General features: G+C 39.3%; 1 long non-coding RNA gene across 1 annotated transcript; it reads right to left on the bottom strand.

Moving 5' to 3' along the window:
- Nucleotides 1–3,844: 3,844 nt before the first annotated feature.
- LOC116559484 lies at nt 3,845–20,451 on the bottom strand. The gene is made up of 2 exons (XR_004272475.1): nt 19,594–20,451; nt 3,845–9,635 (listed from the first exon to the last, which is right to left on the bottom strand). It is a non-coding gene; the product is annotated as an uncharacterized LOC116559484 (long non-coding RNA).

The raw sequence follows: 20,451 nt of genomic DNA, 5'->3' as shown, positions 1-20,451 counted from the left end.
TTACCCCTAGTATAGCCACCTTTCTCTATGGCGTGTGCTTCTTTCCCTTCTCAGGGGCAATCTCTGTCCCCATTACAAAGAGCTGAGACCCTCTGTGGCCCCTGGTTCTTTCTATGGGCAGCACCATCTTGCCTCAACTCACACTGTTGCTTCTTCGTCAGTTCTACAGTTGCCCTCAGCAACTGCAGAAAGTAGGAGTGAACATCTTGGAGTTCAAACACAACGAAAGATCTAAATCCATGACCCCCCGTAAAGGTCCTAGGAGATGCTGTGGAATGCAAACTCCACTGGTGAATCAAATCTCTTGTGTTCTGAAAGAGTTATCTAACAACCTTGAATCATCAGGCATCATAACAAAGAGGTAGGCCAATTTCCCTGCTGTAAAACCTGCTTTTCATAAAAATAGGCATTCTTGATGTCATGGACAGAATTATATGACCTGAATGCAACTATGCAACAAAAGAAATAATAGCTAAGACTTTTTACCAGTGATTTTTTTTTCCCCTGGAGAATGTCTTGCATGTTCCCAGATTTAGGTCTGGAGAATTTACTTATAATAATAATTAGACATTACCATGACAATGGCAATGTTTAAAAATTGCTAGTAGCAAAAGAAGTCACTTCCCAAGTAAATATTTTTGTTGAAAAAAATACATGTAATTTTTCAAAGTATAAAAAATATATATAGTTACCTTAAAATATCCTAAAACATTTCCAATTATTTCTGATAACATAAATCAATAATTCAGCAGAAGCCAGGCATGGTGGCTCACACCTGTATTTCAGCACTTTGGGAGGCTGAGGCAGCTGGGTTGCTTGAGGTCAGGAATTTGAGACCAGCCTGGCCAACGTGGTGAAACCCAATCTCTAAAAAAAAAAAAAAAAAAAAAAAAAAAAAACATAAAATTTGCCAGGCATATTGATGCACATCTGTAATCCCAGGTACTGGGAAGGCTGAGGCAGGATAATTGCTTGAACTCAGGAGGTAGAGGTTGCAGTGAGCCAAGATTGGGCCATTGGAATCCAGCCTGTGCAACAGAGTGAGACTCTGTCTCAAAATAAAAAATTAACAGCACTAGAAATTTCAATGTGATGGAGTCACAACAAATTTACAGGTTGACGGGACTGATAGACCATCTTAGAAAGAAGAGATATGAGCTTCTGTTTACAAAGGGGCTTGAATTACTCAAGTCATCAAATATTCATGCTGTAAAAACTCTGCAAAATGCAAGTTCCTAAATAAAGGTCAAGAGTTTAGATGGCATTCGGTGAGTGATCCCCAGATGAGCACAAACAGTGTTTCTTTAATTAAAAGCAAGCAAAAATGATAACTAATTAAATGTCATGACACAACAGGAAAATGTGGGAAAGAAAGAGCTCTGTAGGAAACTGTACCAGAGAACTGGAATCTGAATTTGAGGACAGAGGCCTACATGGAAAGTTAAGGGCAACTTCCACTACTGCAGAGCCAGGTTCAACAATGCCAAATAGTAAAAAACTCTAGCAAAAATGCCTCCACAGAGGGGAGCTTTAGTGTCCCTTTAACGGGAAGGAAACCATAGTAAATTTAATTGTCAAGATACGTTACTGTTATTAAAAACAATAATGACTAGCACGGCATGAGTGCCTCCTCTGTGCCTGGGAGTTTGCTGAGCACTTTACTGAACACTATCTGTCTCACAGAACTAATCTTGTGTTGAGGGCACTAGCAAAGCCCACAACATCCTTTTTTAAAAAAATTTTTGCAAGAAATTGATATTTTGCCTGTCTAATAAAGCATTGAATGAGTCTCAGAGGAAAACTTGGAATGTTGCTGAATCGGTATTGTTTTTATCTTATATTATGTAACGGGAAAGAGTAGGCAGCACAGCAATGTTTTCGTTATTCAAAAGCTCTGAAGCTTTGGCCCTAGCCACTAGGATTCCACTGCCATGCCTTTTTAAAATAGCGGCCATGAGAAAATTCCACGAGGAGGAGCAAATGAAGGCATGTAACTTTAAGTGAGGTTGGACACAGGTCTCCCTTCTATCCTGAACTTGCTCTGAACCACTTGACTGGAGCATCTCCTGTCCATCCTGGGTGCCCTGCCCTGTGCAAATCTCCCTTGCTGTTTTGATCTGAACTTTGTGTCTGATTCCCTATCGTCACTCTCTGGGATAGTTCTACCCCGGTTGAAAACACACATCCCACTTCCAGGCATCTGCTTCATGTTTCCTGGATGATCCAGTAATGTGTTTGTTTAGCTCACTTCTAGTTGGGCTATAGATTTTGCTGGTGGCCTTTTAAACACTGGCCTCAGAATGTTTGTTTTTTTTAAGTTTTTGTCTTATCTCACTTCCTCTGAAAAGGCCTCACTTTTCACAGCTTGGCTGAAGCCTGAATAAGCAACTCTTCTGTGAGCCCTGCCTAGATATCTTGCCAAAATGTGAGGTTAAACTATTTGCAGTTGGAAAATCATAACCATTCTGCATTGTAGTATTTCGATCAAATGGCAAAGAGGGCAATCCAAGAACATGGACAAGTGTACAGTAAACTGCCCTAGCATGATCTGTTTGTCTCTCCCACACCCCCGTCTTACAAGTGCATAGACATGTGATGGAGTTTGCTGATTCTTAAATGCATGGGAAGCACCTGGGGAACTTGTTGAAATGCAAATTCCCAGACCACATCCTCAGAGATTCAGACTCAAAACAGCTGTAGAGGGGGGCCTGGAACTCTGCCTTTTTTTTTTTTTTTTTTTTTGATATGGAATCTCTCTCTGTCACCTAGACTGGAGTGCAATGGCACGATCTCGAATCACTGCAACCTCCGCCTCCCAGGTTCAAGCCATTATCCTGCCTCAGTCTCCTGAGCAGTTGGGATTACAGGTGCAAACCACCACTCCTGGCTCATTTTTGTATTTTTAATAGAGACAGGGTTTTGCTATGTTGATCAGGCTGGTCTCTAACTCCTGCCTTGTGATCCACCCGCCTGTGCCTCCCAAAGTGCTGGGATTACAGGTGTGAGCCACTGAGCCCAGCCAGAACTCTGTTTCACAATCCCCCCCATCTTTTTGATGAAGTGGTTTGTAGATGCAAACATGAAGAAAACCCCAGTAAAGCGGTTAAAATCAGTCACTCGAATATCTCAGATCTGTGTTTGATTCCTAGCTCAGCCATTGCCTAAATGAGTAAAACTTCTGAACTCCAGTTTTTCTCAAAAGCTGATAAAATGAAAACGTTTGTTTTCATTTCAATGGGCTTGACACAATGTGAACATTTAATAAATGGTAGCTTTAATTTTTAAATCATTGTTTTCTAAAGAAACACGTAACCATATCTACAAACGTTAATAGTCTTCTGTGAGGGGAAAGTGGTCTTCAGCTTATGTAAATCTAGAGGCAAAACTTGAATGAAAGCATGAAAGACAGAAAGCAAATGTCTAGCTCTGTGATTTCGATGATCTGTAGCACGTACCTGGAAAGCATGGTACGCTATCCAGCCCCATCTCCACTCAGTATCCTTCTGAGGTGTCTTAATTTCCTTTCTTCAGGGAGGTGGCCTTCCTGACCCCTATATTAAATACACAGCGCCAGTTTCTTCTTCCTGATGCCTTCACTACGTGTCATTGTTAATTGTCTTCTAATAAATAGTCTTCTTAATTAATAGTTAATTAATAGTTGATGTCTGTCTTCCTGCTAGTCTGAGCTCCATCAGAGGACGCGGTCTTCTTGCCTATACATAGCCTTATTTCCAAGGTTCATAGTATGAAACTGATATATATCTTTTGTGAGAATAAATATCCATAAGAAAGATTTTTTAGAAATTCAATTATGGAATGGAAAGTCTTGAGGGATACGGACTTGCCTGTCATAGCAGATCCATTCAAAGGGACCACTTGGATATTTTGCCAAGGAAATCAGTGAACTTGGTGACTCTCAAGGTTTTTTTTTTTTTTCCCCAATTAGCCAAATCGTTTTCTGGAGCACCTGAAGAAAATCTTGGATAGTTTCTTGAAGAAGGACAAAGTCCTAACGAAGAGCTCTGTTTTGCCATTTGCATGGAGCTAGACAAATTGCACAAGGAAACACCAGATGACAACATCAATTTTAATTAGGTCTCAGGGAAACACATGAAGGTGCTATTTAAATGATGTACTGCTTCAGCCCACAGGACCTCCAAATGGTGAAAGGGAGAATTAATGGGGCAGGGACAGAAGGATTTTATTTATCAATCTAGTCCCAGCTCTGCTGTACCCAAATGCTTTCTTCCTTATTCACATGGAGAAATTTTAACTTGGCATTAATATCTCCACACAGGAAAGGTGATTGGCCAGCTGAAAGAATTAAGCTTTTTACCAGACCTGGTCTCAAAAGTTGGAGAAACTGCAAAAATCACACATTATTTCAAGTCTGGAAAAGCTGAGCTAATATTTTTTCTCCATTGTCTTTCCTTTTCTGGTTCTGGCCAAAAACAGAAAGCCCCTTTTATATCCTTTTAAATGTGTTTCTTGGGGAAAAAAGATACTTTCCAAGTGGAAGTAGAAACAAAATAAATGCAAAATTATATTTCTTTTGGCATGCAGACTTCATGTGAATCTGCTCAGAAGGATGGAGTTTCCATTACTGCAAATAAAGGGCTACCTGGAAGCTTAGAAAAAGTGAGGTAAAGAAGATACATGATTCTTAGCCCTATGTTCTTAATCAATTTAGTTCTTATTACAACTTAACTGGATTTCATCAACATAAATCCCTCTGACTGAATATTTATATTCATTATTTCCAAAGAAAATCAGCAGAGTAACAAGGAATCACAGTTATATGTAAAGCGAGTGTACACGTCTAAATTATATCTTCATTTATTTGACAAAGTCATGGAGATGCCCTTTTAAAGAGAATTCTGCATGTTCCTCTATTCATTTACTCGAGACTATTTGTTTTCTTTCTTCTGAGAAAAGAAAAATATACTGAAAACAAAGACGAACTATTTCCTGGCAAAGTGCTAGCTGCTCCAGCAACAGACTGCCCCTGGGTTCCGGGAAGTCATTTTGCAAAGGCTTTGGACCCAAGTGGGTGAAAGCCCCTGGGTAGTTTTATTAGCCCATTAGGAGTTTCAGCTTTATCAGGCGGATCACTTGCTGTAAATAAAAAATTAAAAAGCCAGTGTGGGGACAATCATATCATCAGGCGGGAGACGACCAAAATCCATTTTATATCACACATTCAGTGAAGTGTGGGTTTAGCCACGGGCAAAAGATTACTGTAGCAAGTTGCAAAACATATTCCTCAGATGATATTCTATGTCAAAAAGCTTTTGCCCAATAACTCTATGCTGTTTCTACTTCTGGACAGTTACAATGTATTTTTGTCAGTTAAAGGCCCTAGGAATTCCTGAAATGACATATACCTTTTTAAGAAAACTTGGTTTTCCCCAAATTCATCTGATCCCTCTTTAGCTTATAGCACATCTATTAACAGTAACTGGCCTTCCATTGAAAAATAGTACCTTGACTTAAAAGGCCCTCTCCAACTCCCATCCCCTGACCCTTCCTTTTGTTTGGACTTTATTTAATGAGATGATGACCTGTGGTAGTTGTAATGCTTCCCAGTTCTTTATACGTTATGACACACATGGAAAAGGATAATAAAAATCATAGTAGTTGCATGCTGATGGCTATTAACATTTTTTTTCCACTTAACGTTTTCTTACTTTCTTTACTTGCCATAAAAATATTCTGTGAATTCCTATAATTTACAAATTTATGAAGTGCTTGCTGTCAGAATTGCTGGCCCAGAGGTGAGACCATTTCCTCTAGGGCTGAGGGGATCAATAGCATGCAGAAAACCAATGTACCACAGCTCAGCAGTTGGGAAATTCCACTTTGAGGAGGTAACAGATATACAGCGGTTGAATCCACCTGGCTGTAGGGAATGTGTGTGTGTGCCGACGGTGGAGTCCTCTCTGCTCACCATCGTTTGGTGTCTTCAGGTACCTACATTTTCCCAGTTTGAAATCAGATCTGGGCACTGGTTGGTGCCTTTTGTTTCACCGCCCACCCCACCCAAAACATTTTAAGGGGTACTGGTACTATATCATGCAAATGACTACCCTCATTTCCTGTGTTAAGTACATATTATTTTTCCTGTCTTGGTTTCTATAAGAGGCAGCAGAACAGATGGAGGAGAACTGGGGGATGATCTATCAGCTCTCCCTGCAACATGTGGAGGATTTTCACGTCCTTTCAATTAGGGGCAGGCTGTTCTCAGAGGATCCCGTCACCTTCCCCCACCCCACTGCCCTACTTACTTCCAAATCAGACAGCCAGTACAGTATTTGATTTCACTATCAGAGCTATGCATGCTGAGAAAGGGGAACCAGGTGGGTGGCCACTGGTAGGGGAAAGTTATATTCAAATGGGCTCATTGGAGCTGGTAGGATTCCAGGTGTTTTCCAAATACACATATTAACGAATACCACATTTCTTATTTCCATTTTGAGATCTCTAGGCTCCTTTTTCATTATTGTTTCCCAATAGAATATTGTCTCCTTTTATTTCCTTCAAAAGTAATCCATATTCATTGCTCATAATTAAAACTATACAAATGAGCAAAACAAAGAAAACAAAAATTGCTCATAAAGTCACCACCCAAATAAAATCTTAGTTAACATAATAATGTGTTTCTCCCAATCTTTTTCTGTGTATTAGCATTCAAACTTTATTTTAAAACATTGAAATATCTGTGCATAATGTATGATAAACATCATCTCCCACTTAATATACATCTCAATTGTCTTTGGAGGCCATGGGATATTCTTCTATAATATAATTTCTAGAGGGTGAGTAAACTCTCTTCTGTGTGTGTGGTGATTCTTTTTACATAATCCAAAGCTGTGACTCAAAGTTTGGGGTTTCCCCCTGTAATAAACATGGTTATAGTTAATATTTATAACTAAATCTTTGTGCACATATCCTTGATTTTATAGTATTTTTGCTTCATTTACTATAAAATATAACACACAGAAAAGTACACATACATACATTTTTATAGTTAGGTGAAATAATTATAAAAATAAATCCCAATATGATTACCAACTCCAGCTGGCAAAAGATTATGGCCAGCAGTTTGTGAGCCTCTCTCCATCAAAACCCCTCCTGTTCTTCTGGAGGGACTACTATTGTGATTTCCTTGTTTCCTTTTTAATTTTACCTCTTATTAATGAATCCCCCAAAATGTTCATTTTTAAACTTTTATGTATATGGATTCATATTTTTGTGTCTGGCTTCCTTGACTCAATATGTGTTTGTTAAACTTATCTATGTGGCTTGTTCATTTTCATTATTGCATAGCATACTATTGTATGGATATGCCATAATTTTTTCATTCTATGCAGGATGGGTATCTCAGATTTGCATGATTACAGTCTGCAATAATCCTGGGGCATGTGTGTACCTGTTTTTCTAAAGTATGCCCCCAAAATTGAAGTCATTGACGATAAGTTGTCTTCAGCTTGAGTAGACAATAAAAAAAAAAGTACCATTTACACCAGCCGTGTATGAGGGTTCCCAGTATTTTACATTCTCTCAACATTTGGTATTTTCAATTTAAAGTGGTTTGTCAACTGGTAGATGAGTAAGAGTATTTAATTTTGTTTTAATTTATGTATTCCATATTCACAGCAATGTTGAGCACACTTTCATGTAGAGCATTTATTAGTCATTTGAATTTCCTCTTTTGTAAAGAGACTGGAGTCGTTTGCAGACATTTTTCTATTGTGTTGTCCTTGTGATTTAGAAGAGTTCTTCATATCTTCAAGAAAGGGACCCTTTGTTGGTTATACAGGTTTCAAATATCTTCTCCCAAGCGATGGCTCATCTTTTCAGTCTTTTAACAGTATCTCTCTGATGAACACTTTAAAAATGTAGTAAAATCTATAACCTTTTCCTTAGAGTCAACACTTTTTGTGTTTTAAGACACTCTTTACTACCTTTCACTCATGAAAATGTTTCTCTGTATTTTCTAAGTTCTATAGTTTATCCTCTTCTATTAATATCTTAAACTCATTGGATTACTTTGTATATTATGTGAAAAGTAATTTTTTTCTCATCTTTTGAGAAATAAAATGTGTGAAAACAATTTTGTATATTGTGTAAAATTGATCTGTGATTTTTTTCTTATGAATATTCAATTTTCCTGGCAGTATTTATTAAACTCTGTTCTTTCTCTACCAAACTGCCTTGTAACTGCTGTCATACAGCAAATACCTATACACAGGTTTCTGACCTTGCATTGTTCCACTGGTATTTTGGCCTATCTCTGACCCCAGTTAATTCTAACTTAATAGTCACTCTTGATACCTGGTAGAGGATGTCCCCTTGTTGTTCTTGTATCTTACTTATCCTTTGAAACTCCATATACATTTTAGAATCAGCTTGTTGGGTGAAAAAAAAAATTGGGGAATTTCATTGTGATTGCAACAGAGGACAATTTATATATTTACATTATTGAGGCTCCCAATCTATGATCATTTACCTAGGTATTCTTTAATATCTATTAATAACATTTTATAATTTTACTCAACTCTTGCAACTCTTTTGTTAGACTTATTCTTACATATTTTTAATGCTATTATGAATGCTGTCTTTTTAATTGTTTACTTTCTGGCTTCTAGTATATAATACTATAACTGATTTTTGTGCATTGATTTTCTATCCAAATTTTATCTCTTAGTTAAAATAATGTATCTGAAGTTTCTTTGGGATTTCTTACATATAAAGTCCTATCATTTTAAAATGACATTTCTGGTTTTTCCTTTCTAATCCTTATTCTTTTTCTTTTCTTTGCCTCACTGCACTGACTGGAACCTACAGTATAATTCTGATTAAAAAGTGGTAATAGTGGACATTTTTGTCATCATCTTGATCTCAAAATGAGGATTTGCTATCAAGTGTAATTGTTGTGGATATTTTGTAGATCCCTTTTATAAGATTAAGAAAATTAACTCCCTAATCCCAAGTTTTGCTTCAGAATTTTTTAAAATTATGAATAAATGTAGATTTTTTCCAAATGGGCGCTCTGTAAGCTTAAAGATAACCTTATACATATTTTCTTTTAATATGTTATGGTTATCTATTGTTTTACAACAAACTATGCAAGTAGTGAGTGGATTGAAATAACTACCATTTTTACCTTTCACAAATCTGTGAGTAAGACGGTTCAGCAAGATGGTTCTTTAGCTTTTGGTGTTCTCTTGCTATTGCAATGAGACAATGCCTGGGGCTACAAACATCTGGAAGTTTAAGTCAGATGTGGTACTGTCCAAGATAGCTCATTACATACCTGGTGGCTTGGTAGGGATGGCTGGAAGCCTCAATATAGCTGGCATAATGAAATGACTGAAGCTGTCCTTCCCATGTAGTCTCAGGCCTCTTTTTCTCTATGTGGTCTCTACAAGGTCTTCCCAGCTTGATAGGTGAACTTCTTACATGGTGGCTAAGGGATCCCAAAGTGCAAAAGCCAGGACTGCCAAGCCTTCTTGAGGCATGTTTCTGGAATAGGCACAGCATCTTTTCTGCCATGTTCAATTGTTACAGAAGTCACAGGCCAGCCCATATTCAGTGAGGGAGGAACTTCATAGGAATGTGATGCCAAAGGTCACCTTTAGAGATTATTACAATGTATCAATGTGGTGAATTACATCAATTAGATTATCTAATGTCTATTAACCTTACATACTTGGGAAAAACCCAACATGGTCATTACATTGAATTATTTTTAAGTCTAATATATTACTTGATTGGCTTGTCTCGTTTTGATTTTTTTCTCATAATACATTTCAATAAAAATTATGGATTATCTTTGGCCTAAATAAAACCCAATATAATACTTGATATGGTTTGGCTCTGTGTCTCTACCCAAATCTCATCTTGAATTGTAATTTGAATTTCAATCTCCATGTGTTGGGGAAGCCCCTTCATGGGAGTTGATTAGATCTTGGGGGTGGTTTCCGCATGCTGTTCTCATGATCGTGAATTCTCAGGAGATCTGATAATTTTATAAGGGGTTTTCCCCCACTTTCCTCTGCACTTCTATTTCCTGCTGCCATGTGAAGAAAGACATGTATGCTTCCCCTTCCGCCATTATTGTAAGTTTCCTGAGGCCTCCCTAGCCATGCAGAACTGTGAGTCAATTAAGCTTCTTTCCATTATAAATAACCCAGTCTCAGGCAGTTCTTCATGGCAGCGTTAAAAGGGACTAATACAATACCCTTATATGATGAAAGTAGTTGAAACAGCAAGTTTTCTTTTCTCTGAATGTATGTCCTGAGACTAAATGGCTTTCATCTCTCCATGGAGGGGACAGGACACTGGGACAATTTCATTGCTCCCAGCCTGGCAGGCATCAGAATCTGAGAAGCCATGATTTCACTTGGTGACTCACTGTCATATTGGCACATCCTGTTCCCTGTTGATGGTGCCACCTTTTACACAAAAGCACTCCACATATCCTGCATTAGCAATGAGATGATTCTCCCTGGCTGCTCCTTCTTCTATGTGACCTCACAATGATTGCATTGGAAGGATTATGACAGCAGCTCCCTACAGTCCCATGGTGCCCAACAAATAGAGGGTGACTCAATGCCTCAGACAAGAAGGTAAATGTTTCTTTTCCATGATTATAATCATCACTCTTTCCTGTCCCCTCCTCCCTACAACTGCTGATACTATCTTCCATTATGTTTATAAAAATATTAAGGGGCATTACTATAAGGTGATAAGGATAATTAGTTACTATTATAATAGGTTCCATTTGAAAAACTATAACTTAAGATGTGCCAGACATTGCACCATATGCTTTACACATTGTGGTGGACAAAACATGGCCAGAGATTTATCAACACTTCTGCCATTGAGAGGTGAGTCTCTGACCTTTCCCCTTGGAGCTGGTTGAGCACTGTAACAGCAGTGAGACCAAGGATACAGAGGAAGTGATGCTGTGACTATTCCCAGGGCTTAGTAGACTAGCAGCTTCTACTTCCTTTATTTTGTAACACTCATTCAAAGAAAAGCCAGCTGCCATATCAGAAGTCAGCAACCTTGAGCCCAGCATGCTGTGAGAAGCCCAAGGTAGCCAAAAGAGAATACAGAGACCTAGCTAGACACCATCAGCTATTCTAGCCATCCCAGCCCAGGCATCAGACATATGAGTGAGGAAGCCATCAGATGATCCAGGCTTAGATGCCAACTTCCTGTAGCCATGTAAAGAACGCTAAGGGGGAACTACCTAGCCGAGTCTATCAACTTCCAGAGCTATACAAGATAATAGTCAGTTGTTTTAAACCACTAAATGTTGGGTTGATTTTTATGCCTCAATAGAATATGAGGATACTTGTTATTTCATTTTCATTAAATCTCTGTGATAGGGACTATCATTGTGCTTATTTTGCAGATGAGCAAACAGAGATTAAGTGATTTGCTCCAGTCTAGTTAAATTTATAATACAGCTGAGATTTGAACTCCAGCCTATGTGATACCAAGGCCTGCAGGTGCTTAGCAGGCATGGTGTAGTAGTTTTGATCCTTCCTTTAACAGATATAAAAGCGTATTGGTTTGTGCTCATAGGACATTTGTAGCCTGCTGAGATAAAAATGACAATAATGAGAGCAAATGAGAAAGTATTTGGTGAATTTGATTGATTTAACAAAAATGAACTGTGGTCCTATTCTAAGACTGAATCTAGTGAGGGAAACTTCTTGGAAAGTTTTTAAGGTTGTGAGGGAGAGGCAGTAAGGGAGAGCTCATATACCATGCTAGTTTGTCTCCCAAGCCCCATGTGCCTTTTCTTATAAATCAAAGTGCTGCCATCAGTCAATGGGAATTTTGATACTTAAGGTAATATCAACTGTCTGGATCTTTCTTTAGACCAAGTATTTTAGGGCTATCTTTAGAGAACAACATTGTTTGGTAGCTCTAGGTTTAGAGTATCACTGAATTCATTTAAGAAAACGCAAGAAGCCCAGGAAAAGATTACTTCAGGTGTAGTAACAACTAATAAGTGGGTCTCAGCTAGGATGCACATGATAATCACCTGGAGAGCTCTGAAAAATTGTGATGCCTTGGCTGCACCCCAACAAATTACGCAGGAACCTCTGGGAGTGGGACCCAGGCATCAATATTTATTTTAACGTCCCTAATTGATTCCAATGTGCTGCTGAGGTTGAGGGTCAATGCCCAGTGGACTAGATTTGGGAGCACTGCAAATGCAGTCCTGTAAGACACACACTCTCCAGCCTTCCTTCTTCCTATCTTAGTTTCCTCTCTCGGGCCCAGAAACTGACCCATTTATTCATGTGACAGTTATTTAGTGAACATTCACTATATGATAACTTGGAGTCATATTGATACCAACTGACATAAAAGATTATAGGAGGAGAAAGCAGTCATATTATGGATAAAGATGAGGAGTTTTTGTCGTGTTTTGTTTGAGGTGCTGTGGGACCTCCTGTTAAAGAGATTCAGAGAGTACAGGTATCTAAAGTTTAGAGTGAATGAATTAGATGGCAGTTTAGGGTGAATGAAAATCTTAAGCATGAATATGGTTGGTTTTGGATGCTGCTAGATATATCCCATTCCTGTAAGGAGTAGTTGCTCACCATGGACAGGGGTCCCACCACTAAGACAGTGTGAAAAAATCACATCTATGGGGAAGACGGATGATGTGTGCCATACAGCTAGAAAGAACTCCTCTTCCAGGCATTTCTCATATGTGTCCCCAAGAACAGTACCAACTCTGCTCCTCCCCCTCCAAAAACTCAAATAAAATGTAACTGAAAACCATTGCATTAGAATATAGGCTATTGTTTATGTGACTGACATGGCCGTTCATGTACATATCTTCCCACTGTTAAAGTTATTTAAGACCTTATCTCTCCTGCTTTCTTTTTTATGGTCTGTAAGGTCCTATGCAGTCTGCTTCTCAGCTATCACAGGATGTCATTTCCTTCTATGCTTTACTCCTCACACATTCCCTTTGCTCTAGCCACCCTGACCTTTCTGTCTGTCCTTTGAATATACGTAGCTCATTCCTATTTGGAGACATTTGCACTTACTATTCTTACTGTTTAAGATTTTCCTACCCCAGATCTTCCTGTAACCCTTTCTGTCTTAGAATTTGGGTGTCAACCCCAAACCCAGAGAGCACCTTCTTAGAGTGGCTGTGTCTACATACTATACTGACACTCTATTTTGCTTTCTTTATAGCTACGTTTTTAATACCTAAAACCTTTTTTTAAGTTGTCATTTTGTTTGTAGCACTGCTATTTCCACAAGGACGAGACTTTTGAATTTCTAATTCCTAATCCCAAATTAGTACATAGCAGATGACTAATAAGTAACTGTTGAGTGAATGAATGAATGAATGAATGAGAGAGTGAATTAATAAATGGTCTCCTCACACAGGAGAGAGGGGACCAAGAAAGGGAGAAGGAGAACTGGTGAGCATGTGTCTTACAGGACTGCATTTCCAGTACTTCCAAATGTGGTCTAATGGGCAATGACCCTCAACCTCATTTACACATTGGAATCATCTAGGGACCTTAAAATAAAGTGTTGATACCTGAATCCCACTCCCAATATTCCAGTGGGTCTCTAGCAGCTCTTCACATAAGTGAATTCTGAGCCTCTAAATCTAGAGCCACTAAGCAATACTAATCACTGAAGATATCCCCAAAACACTTTGTCTGAAATGAAAGATTCAGACTACTGCTGTTTACCTTAAATATCCAAGTTCCAATGACTAGTGAGAACTTTTTGGTTTATAAGAAAAGATATATGGAACTTTTGTTAGAGGACAAACTAGGAATGGCAAATGAGACAAATTCAGAATTTTCCACATTAGCGTCTGCCTTGGTCATTGAACATTAAAATAGAATAGGGAGAGTAACTTAACAGTCCTCCTGGGAATAGGAGTGGGTTTTGACATTTTGAAGGTCACATCTCTGTCCCCAAGGGAAGCACAGAGGAAAAGGAAACCAGGTTCATCTCTTAGTTTGTATGGGAAAAGTACCAGTGGCATTGATGGAACCTGTGGAGCTCCATGCTGATAGAGAAAAATATTAAAGCAGCAAAACTATCTTTTCAAAGGAAATCAAACCATAATCCCAATTTCTAAAACTGATCAAAGTGGAACAGTTCTGTTTGAAGTGGAGTTTGTAGCCTGGAGGCCAGCTCAGTCCAGGCTGCCTCACACAATCCCTATCCCCAGGTGGCCCTGTAAGACTGAAGCCTAAGGCGCTGCCAAATGTAATTTGAAAAACACTGTTCCAGACCATGCTTTCCAGAGGAGCAATTACACATTTCTCCTTGTTCAGAAAGCTTCCCATGAGAAAAGCTAAACTAAGGACCAATAGATAAGGGGTAGTGTGGCTTCTTCTGTATTAGTGTTGATCATGGTATTGAGATTAACCAGATTGGGCCCTTTCTAAGGACATTTCAGTGCACATGAGCATCATTCCCATAGAATGTCCCCAGCAGCCCTAAGCACATACCCTACCAGCTTAGCATCCATACGGAAAAAAGTAAAATGCAGATTCTGAATCAGTGGACCTGGGATAGGGCCCCAGCTCTGCATTCCCAATAAGGTCCCTTAGTGCTGCCATTGCTTTGAATATAGGGTTTCAAACCAGAATTGGTGCATCAGAATCTCTTGTGAGACTTATTAAAAATGCAGATTTTTGGCCCCATCCCAGAGTTTCTTGATCCAGTCCTCTGATTATGGGTCTGGAGGTTTTTGTTTTTAACAGGCTCCCAGGTTTTTCTGATATTCACTATATTTTACAACTGTACTCTAGCATGTGTTTACCTACCTAGCTTACTCTTGAAAAACCCAGGAAGAGAACCTGAGACTCAACAAATGCTACTGCTGGAATGGGACTTGGAGATCATCTAGCTTACCCTGGTTGATTAGAAAGCTAAGGTCCCAAAGGACAGACAATTCTGCTAAGTGCCCATCACCACCTGGCTTTACAGCAAGCAGACACCAGAATGAAAGCATCTGAATTTCTAATCCTCAGTTTCCTCTAGAACACAATTGGCCTGTGTTTGTCATTGCTTCTCTATCTGTGCTGCTTATGCGGCCAGAGACCTGTTTTCTGCTGTATTCTCAAAGTCCAGCCCAGTGCCAGGCAGAGGGAAGTAAATATTATTGTTGTGTACCCCCACTATGCTTGTACCTAATCAGTTACTCTAACATTTCTCATTAAAAGTTCTCAAGTTATAAGAATAAAAATTCTACAGCTCAGGGAAAACAGACAAAATTCAAAAAAATTTAAAAATATATGTTCCCAAGTAAAATAGGGAAGTTCTTATAAGGGTCTGAACGTATACGTAATAGTAAGCACTAAGAACATGGTCTATGTGAAGCAGAGGGGATGACTCTAGAACTTAGCTCTGGCTCCAGTACTTGCTAGTTGTGTAAATTTTGCTCAACTACTCTGAGTCTTGGTTTCCTCATGTGTAGATTGGAGACATCAATAGATCCTATGTCATGGGATTTTATGAATATTTAACTGGTTAATGTAAAATATTTAACATGGTGCCTGGTACACAGTAAGTGCTTAATCTAGCAATAGTCCTGTTGATTACAAACGCAAGATAATGATTCCATCAGTTATACCAGAAGCTAAAGTATTATGCTCCCCTTGCCAATTGCCTACCTGTTAGAACTGAAGATAGATCATCTCCGAAGTGGTCATGTACAATGTGTAGACCCCAGGATGGCAGAAAACAAATGTAGCTTTGCACAGCTTCCTACCAGTACCTTTTGAAAGCATAGCTTGTCACCTCTACAGGATGAAGTGGTTACTGAGATTCTGAGGAACCCAGTTACTGAGCTGAGTCACTCCTAAATGGCCAAGATAACAGGAGGGCTGAATTCTCCATGTGGGACTCTTTGGAGGGTCCAAATATTGACTAGCTAGCTTAGAAGCTACTGCAGAGAGGTGAGGCAAGGGCTTCTTGAGCAATGTGTTTCACTCTGTAGCCAGAGAGTAGAGGCAAGATATTTTTAGCCCAATTACTAAATGGAGAAATGTGAGTTTGAAATGCATGCTTCAGGAGTTCACTTGGGTAACGAGACTGTGATTATGACTCTCAGGATGTGTGTTTTCTTCACATGTTGGATTTTCAGAATAGTTCTGATTTTCAAATATTCTGTTCCATCATTCTATGAGTAAAATTCTATTTGAGCAGATAATCCTGATTCTATAGAGAAGTGGTTGGGAAAATACAGATATCCGATGAAAGACTTGGTGGTTAAGGAAAAACTACCACACGCTATAAATAGGTGTCATCCCCTTTACCTCAGTGATGAGTCAGATTATTTTTCACTTGCAAGTGACATGACAGAAACTAACTCCAACTGGGTTTGGCAAAAAGGGAATTTACCAGCCTTGTGACTGAAAATTCCGGGGGATGCATGGCTGGCTGGATACAGATTCCCAAACAGTGATGCAGCCGACTTGCCTCTCTTTACCTCTTCACTCCTTCCTCTGCATTGGTTTCCTTCTCAAGCAGATTCGTTTTGGGGTGTCTCCAGCAGCCCTGGTCTCATAACCTGTCAGCTTAGCTTCCACAGACAATGAAAGTGACTTTCTTAATGACTTCAGCAAAAGCTCCGAAAATTCCCTCCTGGCTGGACCTGGGTCATTTGTCCCTCCTACCCCCACCTGCTGAGGGAATGGTTTCTGCAACACCTTAACACATGAACTAGAAGATTCCCCAAACGACACTGAGGTTTTGATATCAAAAAAGGGACAGCGTGAACACTGAGTAGAGAAATGTAATAAATGTTCTTCATCCTTTCCCTCTGAGTTGGGATTCTGCTTCCCACTATTTCTTTATGCTTACTTGTTCTAGAATAAAGTTCCTCCACACACCATTGTCATCTGCCTGCAAGAGATCTACCTCTTCCCCACAAAGGATATTCATTTGGCCTCCCTCTAATTTCTCTGTCTGTGCTACAGGAACCTCAGTGAGGTCTTGGTTCTGCCTGTTGACTGTCTCTCCCCTTGTGTAAGATGTTCTTTTGCATTGGCTCCCTTTCGCCTCCTCAGTCTCCATAAAAGTTTGTCACTAAACTCCTGCAATCCTTTTCTAACTGTGGAAGAAAGGAAGATGCCTGTAGCTGCAGGCAGCTGGGAAGAGCTGCTTTTAGGATTTCATGGGGGAAAAAATAGACACAATTTTGCTACCATATGTGATATCTCTGGCAAACTGCAGAATGGGCCTATGGTTACTCTTAGCTCACCAGATCAAGTATTCCCAAATGATTTACCTGGATCCAGCTTGCAAATTGTATTCAGAGAGCTAATTAGATCTGAATTTGCAAATGAGACCTCTGCTACCCTTGTGTGGAACAATTTGCTTTATTAAATGAGAGGTGATATGTGTATGTTATATACTTAGTACGTTAAGATTCACAGTCACACAGATGGTGGAAGATTGCCCAGTACTTAACATGTAGTCAAAAGGTTTCAACAGGGTTTCAGAGAGCAAAACAGGGTCCTTTGTATAAAATATACTTTTCTACCCAGCACAGCGCATCAGAGCTTCCTGTGGGATGGATTAAACAGCTAACATTTATGGACTACTTGTTGTGTCAGACACTAGGCAGGACCCACTCACTTCTCCAAAGCCCTATAGGGAAGGTCCTAGTACTATTCTCACTTTTCGATTAAGGAAACTAAGGCACTATGAGGTTAACTGAAAGCTGGACTGTGAGGAAGATTCGGGCCATCAGACTCCAGACCCCAAGCTCTAGCATACTATGTAGGTCTGATAGGATGATCATCTTTATGTAGAGATGGTCGATGATTACCTACTTTTTTTAATTTAATTTTTTGTAAAATATTTATTATTATGCCTCCTCTAAGCTAGATATTAGATGTGTTCAGTGCTCTGAAAATTTTTGAGAAGTCCCAGGTAGCACTTGAGATGAAGCAATAACTAAAACCTATTGAATATGTATTAAGTATCATGCTTGTGTTAAGCACTTTACAGATTTTTATTCTCTCATGTATTTAACCCTCCTACAACCTTTCTTAGATACTCTCTCCATTTTAGAATAAGGAAACCAAGGCTCAGAGAGGAGAGAAAACTTGTTGAAGTTACCCAGTAAGTAAATGGCAGAGCTGGGAGTTAAACCCAAGTATTTTGGCACCGTAGCCTTTGCTTTTGTCTTCTGTTCCACTCCACACCCCACCACACCAACCACATCCTACTGGCCACTGGCAAGGACCAATGATGCCTTGTAGAACCCAATCAGCTTTCCACTCAGTATTCCTCAGTCATCATGCAAGAGTATTTTTCCTTTTATTTTTTTTTCTGAAAGTCATCACCTGGCAAAACTTTAAGTGATAGGTGGCAGGTGGTAGGTATTTCATTTTTAAATTCAGTTGCAAAACGAAAAAAATGTTCTAAGAGTGAGACTTTTGTCACTGAGGAAAGTGACACAATGCTGCAGTATCAGTTCACTTAACAAATTTCCTAAGTGGTTACCAGTGCCAGGCTCTGTGCCAGGTGTTGGGATGCATGTTAAGACACAGGCAGTACCACAAGAATGCAATTGGTGCTAAGTTTTAAAGCAGAGGGAGGGCCAAGGTGCCTTAGAGGCCTGTTCTGAGCTACCCACAACAGCCAGCAAACTGGGTGACCTACAGCAGGTAATGGAAGGCATGTTATCTTGTCAAAGAGATCACAGTTTTCAAAGTTATGTGTTTAGATTAAGAATAACTCTGGTGGCAAAATTTTAAAAATATAGTCTATCAGATATTTAAACAAATAATGGGGTAACTAGGCAGTTGACAACATTGATTCAGTTGCTTCACAATACCACCAGGTCCTTCCCATCTGTCTACTCTAGTCATGAAGTCCTTGCCTATGCCTGTGTCCTGAATGCCATTGCCTAGGTTTTCTTCTAGAGTTTTTATGGTGTTGGGTCTTATGTTTAAATCTTTAATCTATCTGGAGTTAATTTTTGTATAAGGTGTAAGGTAGAGGTCCAGTTTCAGCTTTCTAAACATGGCTAACCAGTTTTCCCAACACCATTTTTTAAGCAATCCTTTCCCCATTTCTTGTTTTTGTTAGGTTTGTCAAAGATCAGATGGTTGTAGATATGTGGTGTTACTTCCAAGGCCTCTGTTCTGTTCCATTGGCCTATATCTCTGTTTTGATACCAGTACCATGCTGCTTTGATTACTGTAGCCTTGCAATATAGTTTGAAGTCAGGTAGCATGATGCCTCCAGCTTTGTTTCTTTTTTTTTTTTGCTTCTGATTGTTTTGACTATGTGGGCTCTTTTTTGGTTCCATATGAAGTTTGAGGTTGTTTTTTCTAGTTCTGTGAAGATGAGGATAGCATCAAATCTATAAGTTACTTTGGGCAATATGGCCATTTTCACGATATTGATTCTTCCTAACCATGATCATGGAATGTTTTTCCATCTGTTTGTGTCCTCTCTTATTTCCTTGGGCAGTGGTTTGAGTTTCTCCTTGAAGAGGTCCTTCATGTCTCTTGTCTACCCTAAATATAACCATTGTTTTTTCATAGTGATGTGTTTTACCTCATTATCTTGGAATGGGTGCTGTAGCTCCAAACAACATCAAGGTAGGAAGTGGGCAACAGAGTGGTATTGGAAAAGGTCTTTTCTTGTAGAGGCATTCTCTTTTTCATTAACAAAGAAAAAATCTTTTTCCATCCCAGAAGACTTTCTTCCTATCTAATTGGCCAGAACTGAGTCACACGGTGATGCTCACCTGCAAAGGAGGATGGGAAAGGAGCAAGTGTCCAGCTTTTTTCCAGTCTCTTTTGTAAAGGGTGGACAAGGAAAATAGATATAGCTGGGTTATTTAACCAGTAGTTTCTGCCACAGTGTGAAAGAATGTGGTATATCTGAAGCATCTTTAACCACATAATTATAAGTTCTGTGACGACAAAAACGTTGGTCAGTTTATTAGAGTTAATAACATAGAAGTGGGTCACATGTTAGAGGCTGGGAAATTCTTGCATTGTTACTCATGAGTTTTGAAGACTCTCACTGGGGACATTAATAGACTGAATATTGGGGACTTAGCTGTTCCTGCTAGAGTTGTAAAATAGCAGAACATTTTTTCATAACCTAGGACTGAACATCTTCCAAAATTAGTTTCTAGAACGTTCCTTCAGACTGTGCAGCAATTTCAGTTAAACTCTATGCAGCTTTTAGAGCTTTGTGTTAATTATAGCTTAGGTACTGTGGATAGCACTGACTTTGTAATTTGTGCCAGAGTGCCGCAGAAGTCCCTAATGGCTTCCCTTGGCTAGGAGAGGCAGTTTCCTGGCCCCTTGCACTTCCAGGTGAGGCAACGCCCCACCCTGCTTTGGCTCACCCTCCTTGGGCTACACCACTGCCTAACCAGTCCCAATGAGATGAACCAGGTAC

The sequence above is a fragment of the Sapajus apella genome, unplaced genomic scaffold, assembly GCF_009761245.1.
Source record: "Sapajus apella isolate SASKATOON/1434 unplaced genomic scaffold, GSC_monkey_1.0 scaffold23, whole genome shotgun sequence".
NCBI lineage: Eukaryota > Metazoa > Chordata > Mammalia > Primates > Cebidae > Sapajus > Sapajus apella.
The sequence above is the reverse complement of the archived record's forward strand: the minus strand, read 5'-3'. Positions and strand labels throughout refer to the sequence as shown.